General features: G+C 32.6%; 1 long non-coding RNA gene across 1 annotated transcript; it reads left to right on the top strand.

Annotated features, from left to right (window-relative positions):
• The first annotated feature begins 12,093 nt into the window (after window positions 1-12,093).
• LOC123711231 lies at window positions 12,094-13,216 on the top strand. Its single transcript, XR_006753920.1, has 3 exons — window positions 12,094-12,335; window positions 12,468-12,595; window positions 13,017-13,216. It is a non-coding gene; the product is annotated as an uncharacterized LOC123711231 (long non-coding RNA).
• Window positions 13,217-13,680: the final 464 nt, after the last annotated feature.

Raw genomic sequence — 13,680 nt, 5'->3', positions numbered from 1 at the left:
ACGACATCATATGTCTTTTATAATTTAATTCAATTAATATACAGGTATGACAAAGCGTATCATACTTTAATAACATTTATTTGTTATCATAAAATATTGTTTTAATTAACAAAAGGAATGCGGTGTCACCAGGCGGGGACAATAATGCGCGATCCCTTCGCTTACACAACGAAACTGATACCTCTGAAGCCTTTTATGTTACAGCTATTCAAAGTTAGCTCGAGACCAAGTCATTTTATTTCCGCTTCCTTTTATTTAAATGTGTTTCTGACAGCAAGAAAAGTAAAAACCTTTATTTCGCAGATGTAAAATACTACAAGTAGGTTTATGTAGTTTTCACAACATAAAACAACTGAAAGTTGCTGGGCCTGGGTCACATGTTGCGCGATGACCGCTACCACCTCCTTCAATTAATTATAATGGCTAAAATCCAGGGTAAACGGCGTGTTGGTAGAAGGGAGAAATCATGGCTCCAGTAATAGAGGAACACTAACAGAAACACTTTGGTTTCGTCATTGGAGGTCGAGGCAGAATACAAAATTCCACTCGTCCGCCGTTCCACGACTGGGCGTTGTTCAAGGCAATTTTTGCCGCGCACCACCGCTATGTGGAACCAGCTGCCCACTGAAGTATTTCCGAACCAATTCGACATAGGGTCCTTCAAGAAAATAGCGTACCAATTCGGCCTCTGGCATTGAGAGTGTCCATGGGCGGCGGGGCGGTATCACTTAACATCAAGTGAGCCTCCTGCCTGTTTTATATAAAAAACTAAAGGAAGAAGAAGAAGAAGAATGTACATTTCAGTATTTTAAATTTTATAATCCCTAAATTACGACATATTTACAAAAATATAATCCTTATTTTATTTATGCTCTCTCAAACATCACACATGTTATAACGAGGACAATCAAACACTTAAGAAATAAGATATATACGTGTGAAAATGACATAAGAGCGGACGTTGTATGGGTCCGTCAAGCGTCCACGAATATTATTATCATTATACAAGGTATATTTTCCTATACGTTTATGCTATTGAATGAAACACATGGACGTCGAAGCTATTCAACTTCTTGACACCGTTGGCATGGTGAGAAGATGGAAAAGGATAAAACCATTCGAATTAGTGTGAGTGCCTGTTAGTCTGAGGTGCTAAACAGTGGTAAATAGAAAAATAATAGCACACAAAAACACAGTGTCTGTCTTAAGAGAGAATGTAAGTACCGTTGTACACTTTCTAATGTTACATTTATTTTTAGTAAATTCAATTAGTTTTCAATTACTTATTCGTCAATTATTAAGTTAGGCTAGATTGTAATGTTAAATGTTGTCTCTGAAACAATTTATAAAAGTCAATGAATTAAAGAAAGATAAAGTATTAAATACGAAAATATCTATGAATTCATTCATATGTTTATTCGTCAAAAGTCGTCGTTCACTCATTTTTAGTTCCTTCCTGTTTCTAATACAAGTTTGTATGTTCAGTACATACTTAGTAAACTGTAGAATACACTTTCTGTCTGCACACAATGTGTTTAAATTATTGCACAAAGTAAGTTGTGGTTGGCTGCGGGAGGAGTTCACCGTCTCTCGGTCTGCAAAGCGATGTTATCTGATTATTTTCGTTTCGCGGTCGCGTCTAATTTATGTAGATTGCGCTCTAAATAGAATCTTGTTTGCCGGAATGGGATATTAACTAAGTTATCTCTGTGAATGGAACTTGGAAATGGCATGTTTGCCAGCCGCTATCCCGGCCCGTTAAAGGGCTAAAGAACGTAATATGAAAGGAAAACATCATTTTATTACGCTCGGGTAATTGCAAGTATAATTTAGAGCAAGGAATTCGGAGTTCAGAGGGAGATATTAAACAATTACAAAAGTGTTTGCGCGTATGTTATGGGTACAATTCCTGTACTATTCGTACATTATACCTTTTTGAATTTTCTTTTAGAGTATTTTTAATTGTAAAATTGTAACACTATAGCAACCAAGGGAACATAAAAGAAAATAAATTGCCTACCTCTGTGGTAGGCAATTTAAAAGGTGGGCCGATGAAGTCATGGAAATGGCTGAAAAAACTAAGACATGGACGAGATTGGTATACAATAAGGAAAAATGGAGGCCTTTGCCTGTAGGAACACAGAATCAGTTATTGTAGAAAATAAATATCATGTATATATTTTGTATTTCTGACATAAGACTGTAAATTTAATATTTCACGCCATCACCGCAACAACCCGTATCTATTGGTTTTTCTAAAATAGACTTATAGATAAGTCTGTTAATATTATTATTTTGAGAAAGGATATATTAGGTCCTTACATATGAAATTGGCGTTTTGTCGTACTGATCGCTTTGACCTCAAATACCTCCTCTTTGGTTAGGAATTTCAAATTCAAATTTGTACAGCTATTTACTCATGTATTTGTGCTTCGATGACCGTCATTCATTTGTTTCTTTCTTCTGTTGATAATTAAGTATTGAAGGCTATTGTGGAAATGGATCCATCGCAAACCACGTCCGAGTTAGCTGCAGGCTGCGGTGTTAGTGATAAAACTGTTTTAATTCACTTGAAGCAAATTGGGAAGATTAAAAAGCTTGAAAGGTGGGTACCTCATGAATTGACTGAAGCAAACCGGCAAACGCGCGTCGACTGCTGCTTTACATTACTGAACCGGCACAATAATGAAGGTATTTTAAACCGAATCATTACCTGGGATGAAATATGGATTCTTTACGATAATTGGAAGTGCTCAGCGCAATGGTTGGATCCTGGCCAGCCAGCAAAATCCTGCCCCAAGCGAAAATTAACCCCAAAAAAGTTTCTTGTAAGCGTTTGGTGGACTAGTGCCGCTATTGTTCATTGCAGTTTTCTCAAATCTGGCCAGACTATTACGGCTAATGTCTATTATCAGCAATTGCAAACCATGATGGAAAAGCTAGCGGCTTAACAATTTAGGCTGGTCAATTGCTCCACGCCACTGCTACTTCAAGACAACGCTAGACCACACACTGCACAACAGATAGCTACCAAATTAAAAGAGCTTCAATTGGAATGTCTAAGACATCCTCCGTACTCCCCGGACCTTGCTCCAACAGATTACAATTTTTATCGAAATTTGGACAACTTCTTGCAAGGGAAAAAATTTAACTCTGATGGGGCAGTCCAAATGGCCTTCACAGAATTTATTGATTCCCGTCCGACTGGTTTTTTAGGAAAGGGATCAATGAAATACCTATGAGATGGCAAAAGTGCATAGAAAACAATGGTTCATACTTTGATTAATTAAATATATTATTTTTAAAAATATTCGACTTTTTGTTCCACCCATACAAAACGCCAATTTCATATGTAAGGACCTAATATCTTTCGTAGACCACTTCAGATTTCTATAGAAACAGATTAATCGACAAAGATACGGAAAAGCTTTTGTAAAAAAATACTTTATAACTCAAGCGGGAACTATAAAGGATATTTCTTGGAACGCCTTGACCTTGTATCACTATTAGGATACTTATTTCCTTGCGATTAGCTCTAATGGAAAAATCCATTAGGTTCATGTGTGCCGTCAGCATGTCGCGTGTCCCCGACGAGTACAGAATGTATAATATTACTTAACTAACCGACCGAAATAGTTTTATTTGAAGGTCACAAGAATTCCCTTTGAGACCTTTCTGTAATGACAAGAAAATATTTACGCACGGGCGACTTACAGCTGTTATCATTTTATTACAAAAAATACTTTCTGCTAAGAGAATTCTTGTTTAGCAAATGTTTTAATACAATTTACGGGAAAACGTATTTCCGAAAGTACTTATAATTTGACAGTTAATTTAAAAAATGCGGCTGAAAAACTAAACGAATACGCCTTCCGTTAAATTGTGACTGGTCTAAATGAACTCTAGTGCAACACGCGACATGATACGTTATGGTGCTACGTCTGATAATCCGATGACAATCAAATGTTCGGTTTCGTCATTCGTTACCATCCTCGCCACTCTGCTATTTGAAGCATGCTCGAACGAAACGACCAAAGTATTTAGTTTGACCACAAATTGTTCATGAATGAATGATACACTATTGTAACAAATAGAGAAAACTTGGTAACGATCAGATTGATTGCCTTAGTAATTAGTACACCACACCATATATAATACATATTATATAAGTTCTATCAAACAATCTAATTGACAATTTAAAACGAAAAAATTACAAAAAAATATCATTCCTAAATAGAAAAGAAAATTAAATCAAATTTTAGTTTTAACTTAGTAATTCATTCTACTCGCAAATATATTAATCGCAAGGAATTTGAAAGAAAAGTGCTTGAACTCTTAAGTTGGTTTTCACAGACGAATTTTTGAAGATTCTGTTGATTTGAAATCCTTGGGAACGAATAAGCGTCGCAATGTTAATAAGGAAAATAAGTTAGTTGTAATTTACCATTTAACAGGTAACTTATTAAAAAAAACTTTGTGTGTACTTATGTACACGCGTTAGAAGTCATAATTCTTTGGCGTAACAAGATAAAAATCTTTTTATTTTTTTAACTTTCGCCTTAAACGTTTATAGATAGAAAAAACTACACTACCAATAGAAAAAAGGTATATAATACATTTAAAGTTTTATTATAACGCATAATATAGTTAAATAAAGATTATTTAAATATCACAAAAAATATTTCTACCTAATTAAAGAAATGGACATTTTTATTTTAAAACGTGGCTATGCTAACTTAAGGGTGTCGGATTTTTGTTGCACAATGCGCGCGCATCGTAAAAATCAGTATAACTTCAAAAAAAATAATTTGAATTAACTCCATTGTTCTAGGACATTCGTATTGATGTCGCAAACTTTGAATTATGTAGTGAACATATTGAAATAGGAATCGTTATTTAATAATAATAATTTATTTATCAAGTAAATAAGTTTGTATGGTTATTATTGTGTCAGTTACAATATTGTCCGAAATATTATTAGGTTAGCTTTAAAGATTAAATGTAACAATTATTGATATATCTTAAAATTAAAAAGGACACATGCAGTGTATCTAAGTTATCTATGACGATCTGAAAAACTTTTTTCACACAATCTTTCTACCTGTTAATTGTTGAGCGTCTGTTCTGATTTTATTATATTATCAAGTTCATTTTGTTCAGTTTATTGCGTTGTTGTTAATTTTAGGCCTATCTTACTACGATTTGCCTAAATGTGATTATTAACATAAATGCTTTCCGAATATTCTAATACATTAAGTTCCAGATGAGTAACCCAAATGAATCATACACACTTTTAAATCTTTTTGGGAAAATATTTTTCCCTAAGTGGCTCAGAAATTTCCTTATTAGAGTTATTGTTTTTTCCAATTAATATAAAATAGCATTGCAGGCTAACGACAAATACGTTAAAACAAAATAAACCAAATTCCATAACAATAAGGTTCTTTTTCAGTTGTTTCAAGTGGACTGCAAACCTCGCAGTGATGTTATAAAATAATTACATAAAGTTGTGTGCTTTTGAAGTATAAAGTGTTCCTTTGAAGCGTTTCTATTACATTGTTTCTCGTTATGAGTCAGCATCGTGGAAAGTTATATTTTTCTGTTTCACCGCACAGTATTTGTTTCGCTGGTTAAAATTACGGAAATATGCGCCGAAAGCCTTTTCAATTTTGGAGTTTAAAACGTCTCTTGTGGCTTGTAATTATGCAACTTATTTCGCAAGTAAAACTTAAACTTTATGATTTATAAATTGCTAATAACATTTCCCAGTGTTGACCTAGTGGCTTAAGGGTGAGACTTCAGCTGCCTATTTAATTTATTATACATATAGTCTGCTTGCATATTGTATCTGGCGACGACAATGTTCCATTTTTTTAAGATCGGATGAAAATGTAACGTTTTAGCATTTGATCTTGCGATATCCCATCGAGGCTCGAAATTAGAAACTGACTTGTAAACATTCATAAAAACCATATAATTTAACTGCAGTGTTTTAACTAATTTATATTATTTATGTCTCTTGCTGTCACAGTACTCAATTATTACTCAACTATTTGAACTTTAATTAAAGGAGTGCAATTAGACAGGTTTTTGTTTTTAGACGTATCGAAGTGCCAATGATCATACGTTTATTCAAAAGGAACAATAAGTTAATATTAGGAATAAAGTTTTTTATATTCAAATAGTTGTATTTGTTATTAGTTTATGGTTGAATGTTAGTTAGGGTTATTCTTTCGCTTTAGTTGTATCAAGAAAATAGTATACAAATATTTTCAAATCAAAATGACAATAATTTGTTCAACATTATTCAGTCGATGTATCCCATAACTATACTTTAAAAAGTTCCCAAGAGTTTGTCGAGATTTAAGTATAAGTTTAACCTCAAAAACTTGCTTAAATTCAAGCAAAGTTCAAATCCCGGAAGAGAACATTTGTTTCAAACAGATATTAATAATAATTGCTCGTAAAACTTTGTTACTCAAACTTTCTATAATTTGGATAATACATACTAACTCATTAGACAGTATTTTATGAAATACCTCCCTTTATTTCATTTTAATTATTTGATTTATCGTAATTAAACTGTATAATTGACTGAAACATAAAATTTCTGTTAATTAGACTCAGACGTTATTTAATATTTTTATCACCGTGCGTGCAAATACCAACTGGGCTTTCAAACGATCTGGAGTTGAGGGGGTCTTATTTTTTTTCCACGTAAAGACCCGGATGGATGGAAGAATTGATACGCATTACGCCTTGCCTCCCGTGACTGCTTTAGATAGGTTTTTTGTTGTTTTTCGAATAGCCTACCCTAGGCTTTGAAAAAGAACTAGCTGGATCCAGACGAGGATTTTTTATTTCTTTACAGGTTTTTTATTTATTTAAACTTAATTCTAATGCTTAGTTACAATTAATTTCAAATTTATTGGATCAACTTTTTACAGAAATTGCATTATTCAATATTAATTTAATTAATTAATTTAATTTACCTTTACAATAATGACATTTTTAATTTTTCAGTGTCAAGAGACATCGATGTAGGGGTTATATGGAACTTGCTACTGTACATAACTACTAAAACCCTACGTCACCACCACTAACCGAGTGTTTTGAAACCCAAGACGGTTGCTTAAGATTCGAGAGACGAGATTTTCCTTGAGTAAATCTCTTTATATACCTAAAGACATAAACTTAACATAATAAAGTATACTTTAATATTTTGGTTCACCTGTTAGCAACTTGTGCTCGTTGAAAGCGCCAGTGGATTTTGTTTTGAACTTCAAAATACAATGCTATGACGAATCACTATAATAATTTCTAGCATTACAGATATACCTTTATTTGGAGCTTTCATAAGCTCTCCTATATCCCCCACCACTAAAGGCCAAACATGACTCATTATTCACCTACAAACCTTTAGAACTAAAATGTCGTAATTTGTTTTAAACATTTTTACGCAGCGTTTATTTTTTAAGTAGCTAGTAGAGATGAGATCACCAACTTGAGACACGCTTACACGACAATTATAAACAAGCCTTAATAAATTAATTTCGTCACACTACGCTTCGTGACTGGCGTTATAATGGCTTGTAAACGATCTTACTTTGTTGTGTAACTTCTCATTATAATTTAATTGTTTTGTAAGACACCTATATAGTCGCGTGTTTATGATTTAATTTATTGTGATTTTGTATTCGTATAACATTTAAACGAATTAAACGATTAGAATATATATTGTTCTGAAATAGTATTAGATATAAAATAGTCAGAACGTTTGATTTTTTCAATCGCACTCTCCAAGCTTTGTATTAATTAAGTTCTTCTAGTTTATTTAAATTTAAGAAGTTAAATTTTTTTACAAACAGTAACGCCGCTTTCTTCTTTTATTATTCATATGTATTTTTATGATCAGACAAGTAGGCAGCTTTGCGTGTTACCCTAATAAAAGTCAGGCGTCAATTTAGATTGTAATTGCTCGAAGGTAACATTACTTTGCAACTTTATTACATTTTGGGCTTTAAAACAAGATCTTAAATCCAACCTTAATTTAAGAATAAAAGAGCAAGAAAGAGCGTTCACGAATCCATGCACATGCATGTCTTACATGTCTATCATATGTATACCAAACATTAATTTTTAATAAGGCAATATTAAAGGAGTTGGGAGCGCCAAAGGGTTATGGAGCGTTCTATTCTCCTTTTGAAACTAAAGGACAAAGTTAATAACGGCGTAAGAAAAAGTATTACAAACATAATTGACGTCATAACACTTTCAAAAAGTTAAAGTGGAAATAGGCCGGTCATGCTGCCCGCGATTTTGATGACAGATGGGTTATAAAGACCCTTATTTGGAATGGCCCAGTGGTAAGAAAAATTTGAGGACGCCCATCAGAAACCTGGGAAGGTGTAATAAAAAGGATACCGGAGAAGGATGAGAGACAAATTAAAGAATTTGGAGGAGGCCTTCACCTTCAATTAATATCAACAACTGAACTTAAACTAATCCTGAATAAGTAGTACTTCAATAATAGTTTATTTATTAATATATAAAATAATTCTCATAGAGCATATATGTGTCAATTCCGAAATTAATATTAAGCTTTAAAAGCTATGCTGTGAAAATGCTTTTGCAAATATGCCTTTTGGCACGAATCGAATGAACAACGTAACGTTAATTATACAATCGTATAAATACGTACGATAAAAACTAACGTGTCGTAGAGTACGTGCGTCGACTCCAAATGCTACGAGATAAGCCTACAATTGCTACAACGTTGTCTACAAACGCTACGACACCAATGTTCGGTACCACTAAGTACTATATATAATAAAATACTTTGACTACATTTAAAGCAACATCCATGTCGTTAGCTTAGTTAACCTAGTCTATTTTAGCATCGGAATGAACTTATTAAAATCATCAATCAATGCTTTAAAAATCTGGTTTCATTTGTTAACACTCATTTATACTGAACCAATGAACAATCCATCTTTTAATATGGACGTACGTGTGTTTTACCGCTTTTATCTATTGTTATTATATAGGTATTATTATTATAAGCGTGGGATTACTGGGAAGAAAATAATTGAGTTTTAGATTGAGGGTAATTTATTAAAATACAATTAAAGTTTCTTCACTTTGAAAATAGACCTCATGAATAGTATTTTCATATTTTTTTATTTAAAAATTAGTTGAACCATATTTTCTGATCGAGAAAATCTAAAGAAACCACTAGATAAGAACAATGGTCGCACACGTACTGGGACGCATACGTTCTATTCAATGCATTACTTTATGACCCGATATCTTCTCCGATCGTGATACTCATGAAGATGGCGTTTGAGAAATAATGTGCACCAGCATTGAGGTATTTTTTAATCTAATATAAATCGATATTATATGTCACAGATTCAAAGCGATTAGTACCTATTTGACAAGTTGTTGTCACTGTCGTCGTCCGACATGATAGTTATACTTTTTAAAAAGGAGGTCAGATAGTTTCTGATCTCGACGTCATAAACGTGTCGTGTTTTCTTATTACATATTTTTATTAAAAATATCTTATTTCGATTAGTAAATATACAATGATTTGTAAAGTAGGATTCTTATATAAAATGTATCTGACATTCTTGCAAAATTATAATTGCGCTAAACGAAAGGTTCGCTAGAGCTCGTATTTACAACCTTAGGGTTGAGAATCGTACCTAAATACTATGAAAATTGAATAATGAACGTAATATCTTAAGCAGGTAAGACATTTAACTAATTATATGAGGTATTTATGTATTAGAGTCTAATACTTGTGTTTGATTAGATGTAACACTAAGACTAATCTATTTCTTTTTAAACATACACCAAGTAACTCGGAATAATTGTGCAAATTACCCACAACACGGGTTCAAGTGTGGGGACTAGCATTAGATCAATTTTGCCACGACCATATTTCTGTCTATCTGTCAATTAGCAAAGTGACAGGAGTTACTATGGCTATCAAAGCTAGACAGATAGAGATACATATATGCTTTTCCATTGTAAGGTACACTATATGAAAAACGCCAACAAGTGAAGACAATTCAAATAATTGTATGAACAATCGCAAATGCAAACAAATACAAATATAAACATATAGTATTAATATTTTTACAGAGTAGTAACACAAGCAGAATATACAATAAATAAAAATGCTTATCAGTCGACTATAATTTCTAAACTTATAGACATGGTAAAGAAAGTAACTCACGCAACCAAATCGTGTACGTAAAGTCAAGTTGACCTACATTCACTTTGAAGGAACAATTACCTTTATAAATAGCTTAAGTGTACTAAATAAACTTTATAAAACTCTAAACAATGTCATACTTGTAATAAATGTTACTGAATTTATTAATATACTGGGAGTGATCCTAGTGTAATCTTTTGAAGTCTGTGGATAAAACCTCAATGTCAAATGGAATCACTGCAAATCCGAATAATTTGAAATTGACAATTGACACATCAATGCACAGATCAGAGCATTAAATATAAAACAGTTACCTCATTCGAGATTTTACAAATGCAATTAAAAATAAAAATATTCTTAATAAATACATCTTTAAATTAAGAACACGGTATGAAAGGTGTCGATAGATGAGAAAACTTAGCGAATAACTCGCAAAGAATTTCAATAAAAGAGAGAGTCAGCGAAAATATTCACCGCGACGCTCTGCAGTCGACGTTATGAATAAATTATTATGGCACCGTTGAATATAGATCCAGGACTGGTAAATACGAATGCATAAGCTGTAATAATTTTCATTTTGTGCCATTAAATAACAAATTCATAAATTGGAATACTGAGAGGAATTATTAAAACTACATAGTTTCTGAAAGTGTCTGTTTTTGACGGCTGCAATATGTTAATTATTTTTATTTGATTAGAAGGTATTTTCATATAAATACTGTTATTACAAATTGTATTAGTGTACAAAGCGCCACTTAAATTTTATATTCAAAGTCCTACAACGATTACTTATATAACAGAAAGAACAGTGGTAAAAGGGGCAGTATGAATACTCTCCATGAATACTCTCAATGCCAGTGGGCTCGCGATTGCATTACGAAATTAGTACGCTCCTTCCACAGGGCACAACGTCGAAGTGGTTTGTAAATACTTCATTGTTCCACATAGTGGTGGTGCTCTGCTCGCTCTTGATGCAGAAACAATAATTTTCGTCCAAAAATTATCATTATATTCATTTACCAATCTAAAAAAGTTTATAACTATAAGCGCATCAGTGTGAATTGAAAATCGATGAATTATGTCGTGGCCGCACAGATTCTTAACAAAATATATCTAATAATAATAATATTTATTGCAATAATATGGTACAAAAATGTAATTGTGGTACAATCGAAAGTTTGCATATTTTGCCACACATTATGGTGTGCAATCTACCACTATCAATGATTCAATTCTTAAATTATTTATAGGGATAAAATAATGCGTGAAGCAAATAATAATTTATACAATAATGTATTTTTTCCAGAAAGTAGTACATTAGGTCAATTTTCAAAAACTCCAGTCGGAGGATCTTTTAATGTTTTTGATAAATTATTATAAACCTTGATTGCCATACAAAAGGTTGTTTTTCTATACATTTCCAGATTTTTTTGGCACAGACAAACTCTCCCCATGCCTTCGAGATGTTTATTCCCGATGACTTAAAAATATGTATGGTTTTGTGAATTACTAATTACAATTAATAACTGTATTCAACAATCTGTAGTCGTGATGCCAGCTGTCACTTTATACTAAAGGATGCTTTGAACTGCAAATAAATTAATATTATAGAATAGCGAATCTAAATATTCACAATATAATTTCTCAAGTACTATAAAATATTTGTGGTAGTACAATATGAAACACTAAACTTAATGCAATAATAAAATAATAATTATGTTACACTCTCGGGGTTCTAAAGTAACTTCGAATAGTGGTGTAAGTCAAAGATTATGTTATAAGAGAACACGAAGTAATTTGTTTTATTAAAATGGCAACACCACGCAATATCGTATGGGTTGTGAGATGTCAATGGGACATAGAGATCACGATCCATTTGTTTTGTACTAATAATTCATTGGAAAACTATCAAGTAAGAACAAGAATCGTAAAAAATTTACCGGGTACCGGAACATCGCTATGAAACATTACCTCTACCCGGCCGGATCTATAAATATTCAGCGCGGTTTTGTTCGAGTCACGCGACATTTGTCCCGGATACCGCTATAGATCAGATTCGTAAAATTAAAGCAAGTATTCATCTAAGTATCAAGACAACTAAATTGGTTTAGAGGTAACAAGAAACTGTTGTATTTAAGAAAATCAAATCGGCGTTTCATTCTTATCAGAAAGCTCAAGATTATTTTACTCTAATCTAATATATTTTACTCAATTTGACTAATTATTTTATCCTCTATATATTCAGGAAATAAATGGAGAAAGACAGCCATAGACACAGACAGTTGGAAGCTGAAGGAGGCTTTTACACGTGAAGGGGTTCCAATCGACGGTCCTGAAGGTTCCTATCCTACAAGAAAGAGAAATGTATAAAATGTAAAAAATCTAAGCTGTATATTATTATTTTTTATCATGACTGGAAAACGGGATTTAAAATTTATTTTATATTTTGGTGTCCTTAAAATGTAATATACCACAGTGTTCACTAACACTTTTCAGATTATTTAATATTTAACAAGTAATCTGTATTGGTTTTTTATCTGTGTTAAATATAATATCAATGTTCTCTTAAGAGCTGTGGAATATCATTAAACTGTTAAATACCTAAGCTCACTAAAATTTGGCATTTTATGTAACAAATTTGCCAGTGAATATATTTTACAATCACCTAATATTACTTAATATTATTTAATATCCCTATTAGTAAACTAGGTTAGACTTAAGAATTACTTACAAGTCTTAAATTAGGTAAGATTGTAATGTTCCATGTAGTCTCAGTATAGACTTCTTCTTTTAGTGCCTCTCCGATACTGGAGGTTGACCAGTCTCTTGAAGCGTATCTTGTCCTGTGCCAAATGCAGCAACTTTTCAGTTGCAATACGCGTCCACTCCTTAACATTGCGAAGCCATGATTTCATCCTTCCGCCAACAGGTCGTTTACCCTGGATTTTACCCCTTATAATTAATTGAAGGAAGTGGTAGCGGTCATGACGCAACACATGGCCAAGGTCTCAACTCAACCAATGAATGATCTTTTACCAATTGTCAAAATGTTTTGATTTTGCAACGAACTCTTTTATTAATATAAGTGAATACGTTTGTTGGATTATGACAATCAGACAACTTGATTATTAATTATAATATATTGTTAGATACATAGTCTTGAGTTGTAGTTTTAATTAAGAACATTATTATATTACTGCAACTCGCATCGAGAGAACGTAAATATAACAAGATTGCAACTCGAGCGTAGCACTCGCACTTCAGATGTGATATTAATTATATTTGTTAATAATTTCTACTTTTGAAGCTTTGAACATCAAGAAATATATTCTTGCAATGTCTAGAGTAAGACTTTGAACCCTGTTGGCACACGTTGGGACTTCCATACAGCGATTGAATTTTATGTTTTATACGTAGTCGTTTGGACGATACCTACATAGTGCGGCATGCCTTAGACC

The sequence above is a fragment of the Pieris brassicae genome, chromosome 6 (assembly GCF_905147105.1).
Source record: "Pieris brassicae chromosome 6, ilPieBrab1.1, whole genome shotgun sequence".
NCBI lineage: Eukaryota > Metazoa > Arthropoda > Insecta > Lepidoptera > Pieridae > Pieris > Pieris brassicae.
The sequence above is the reverse complement of the archived record's forward strand: the minus strand, read 5'-3'. Positions and strand labels throughout refer to the sequence as shown.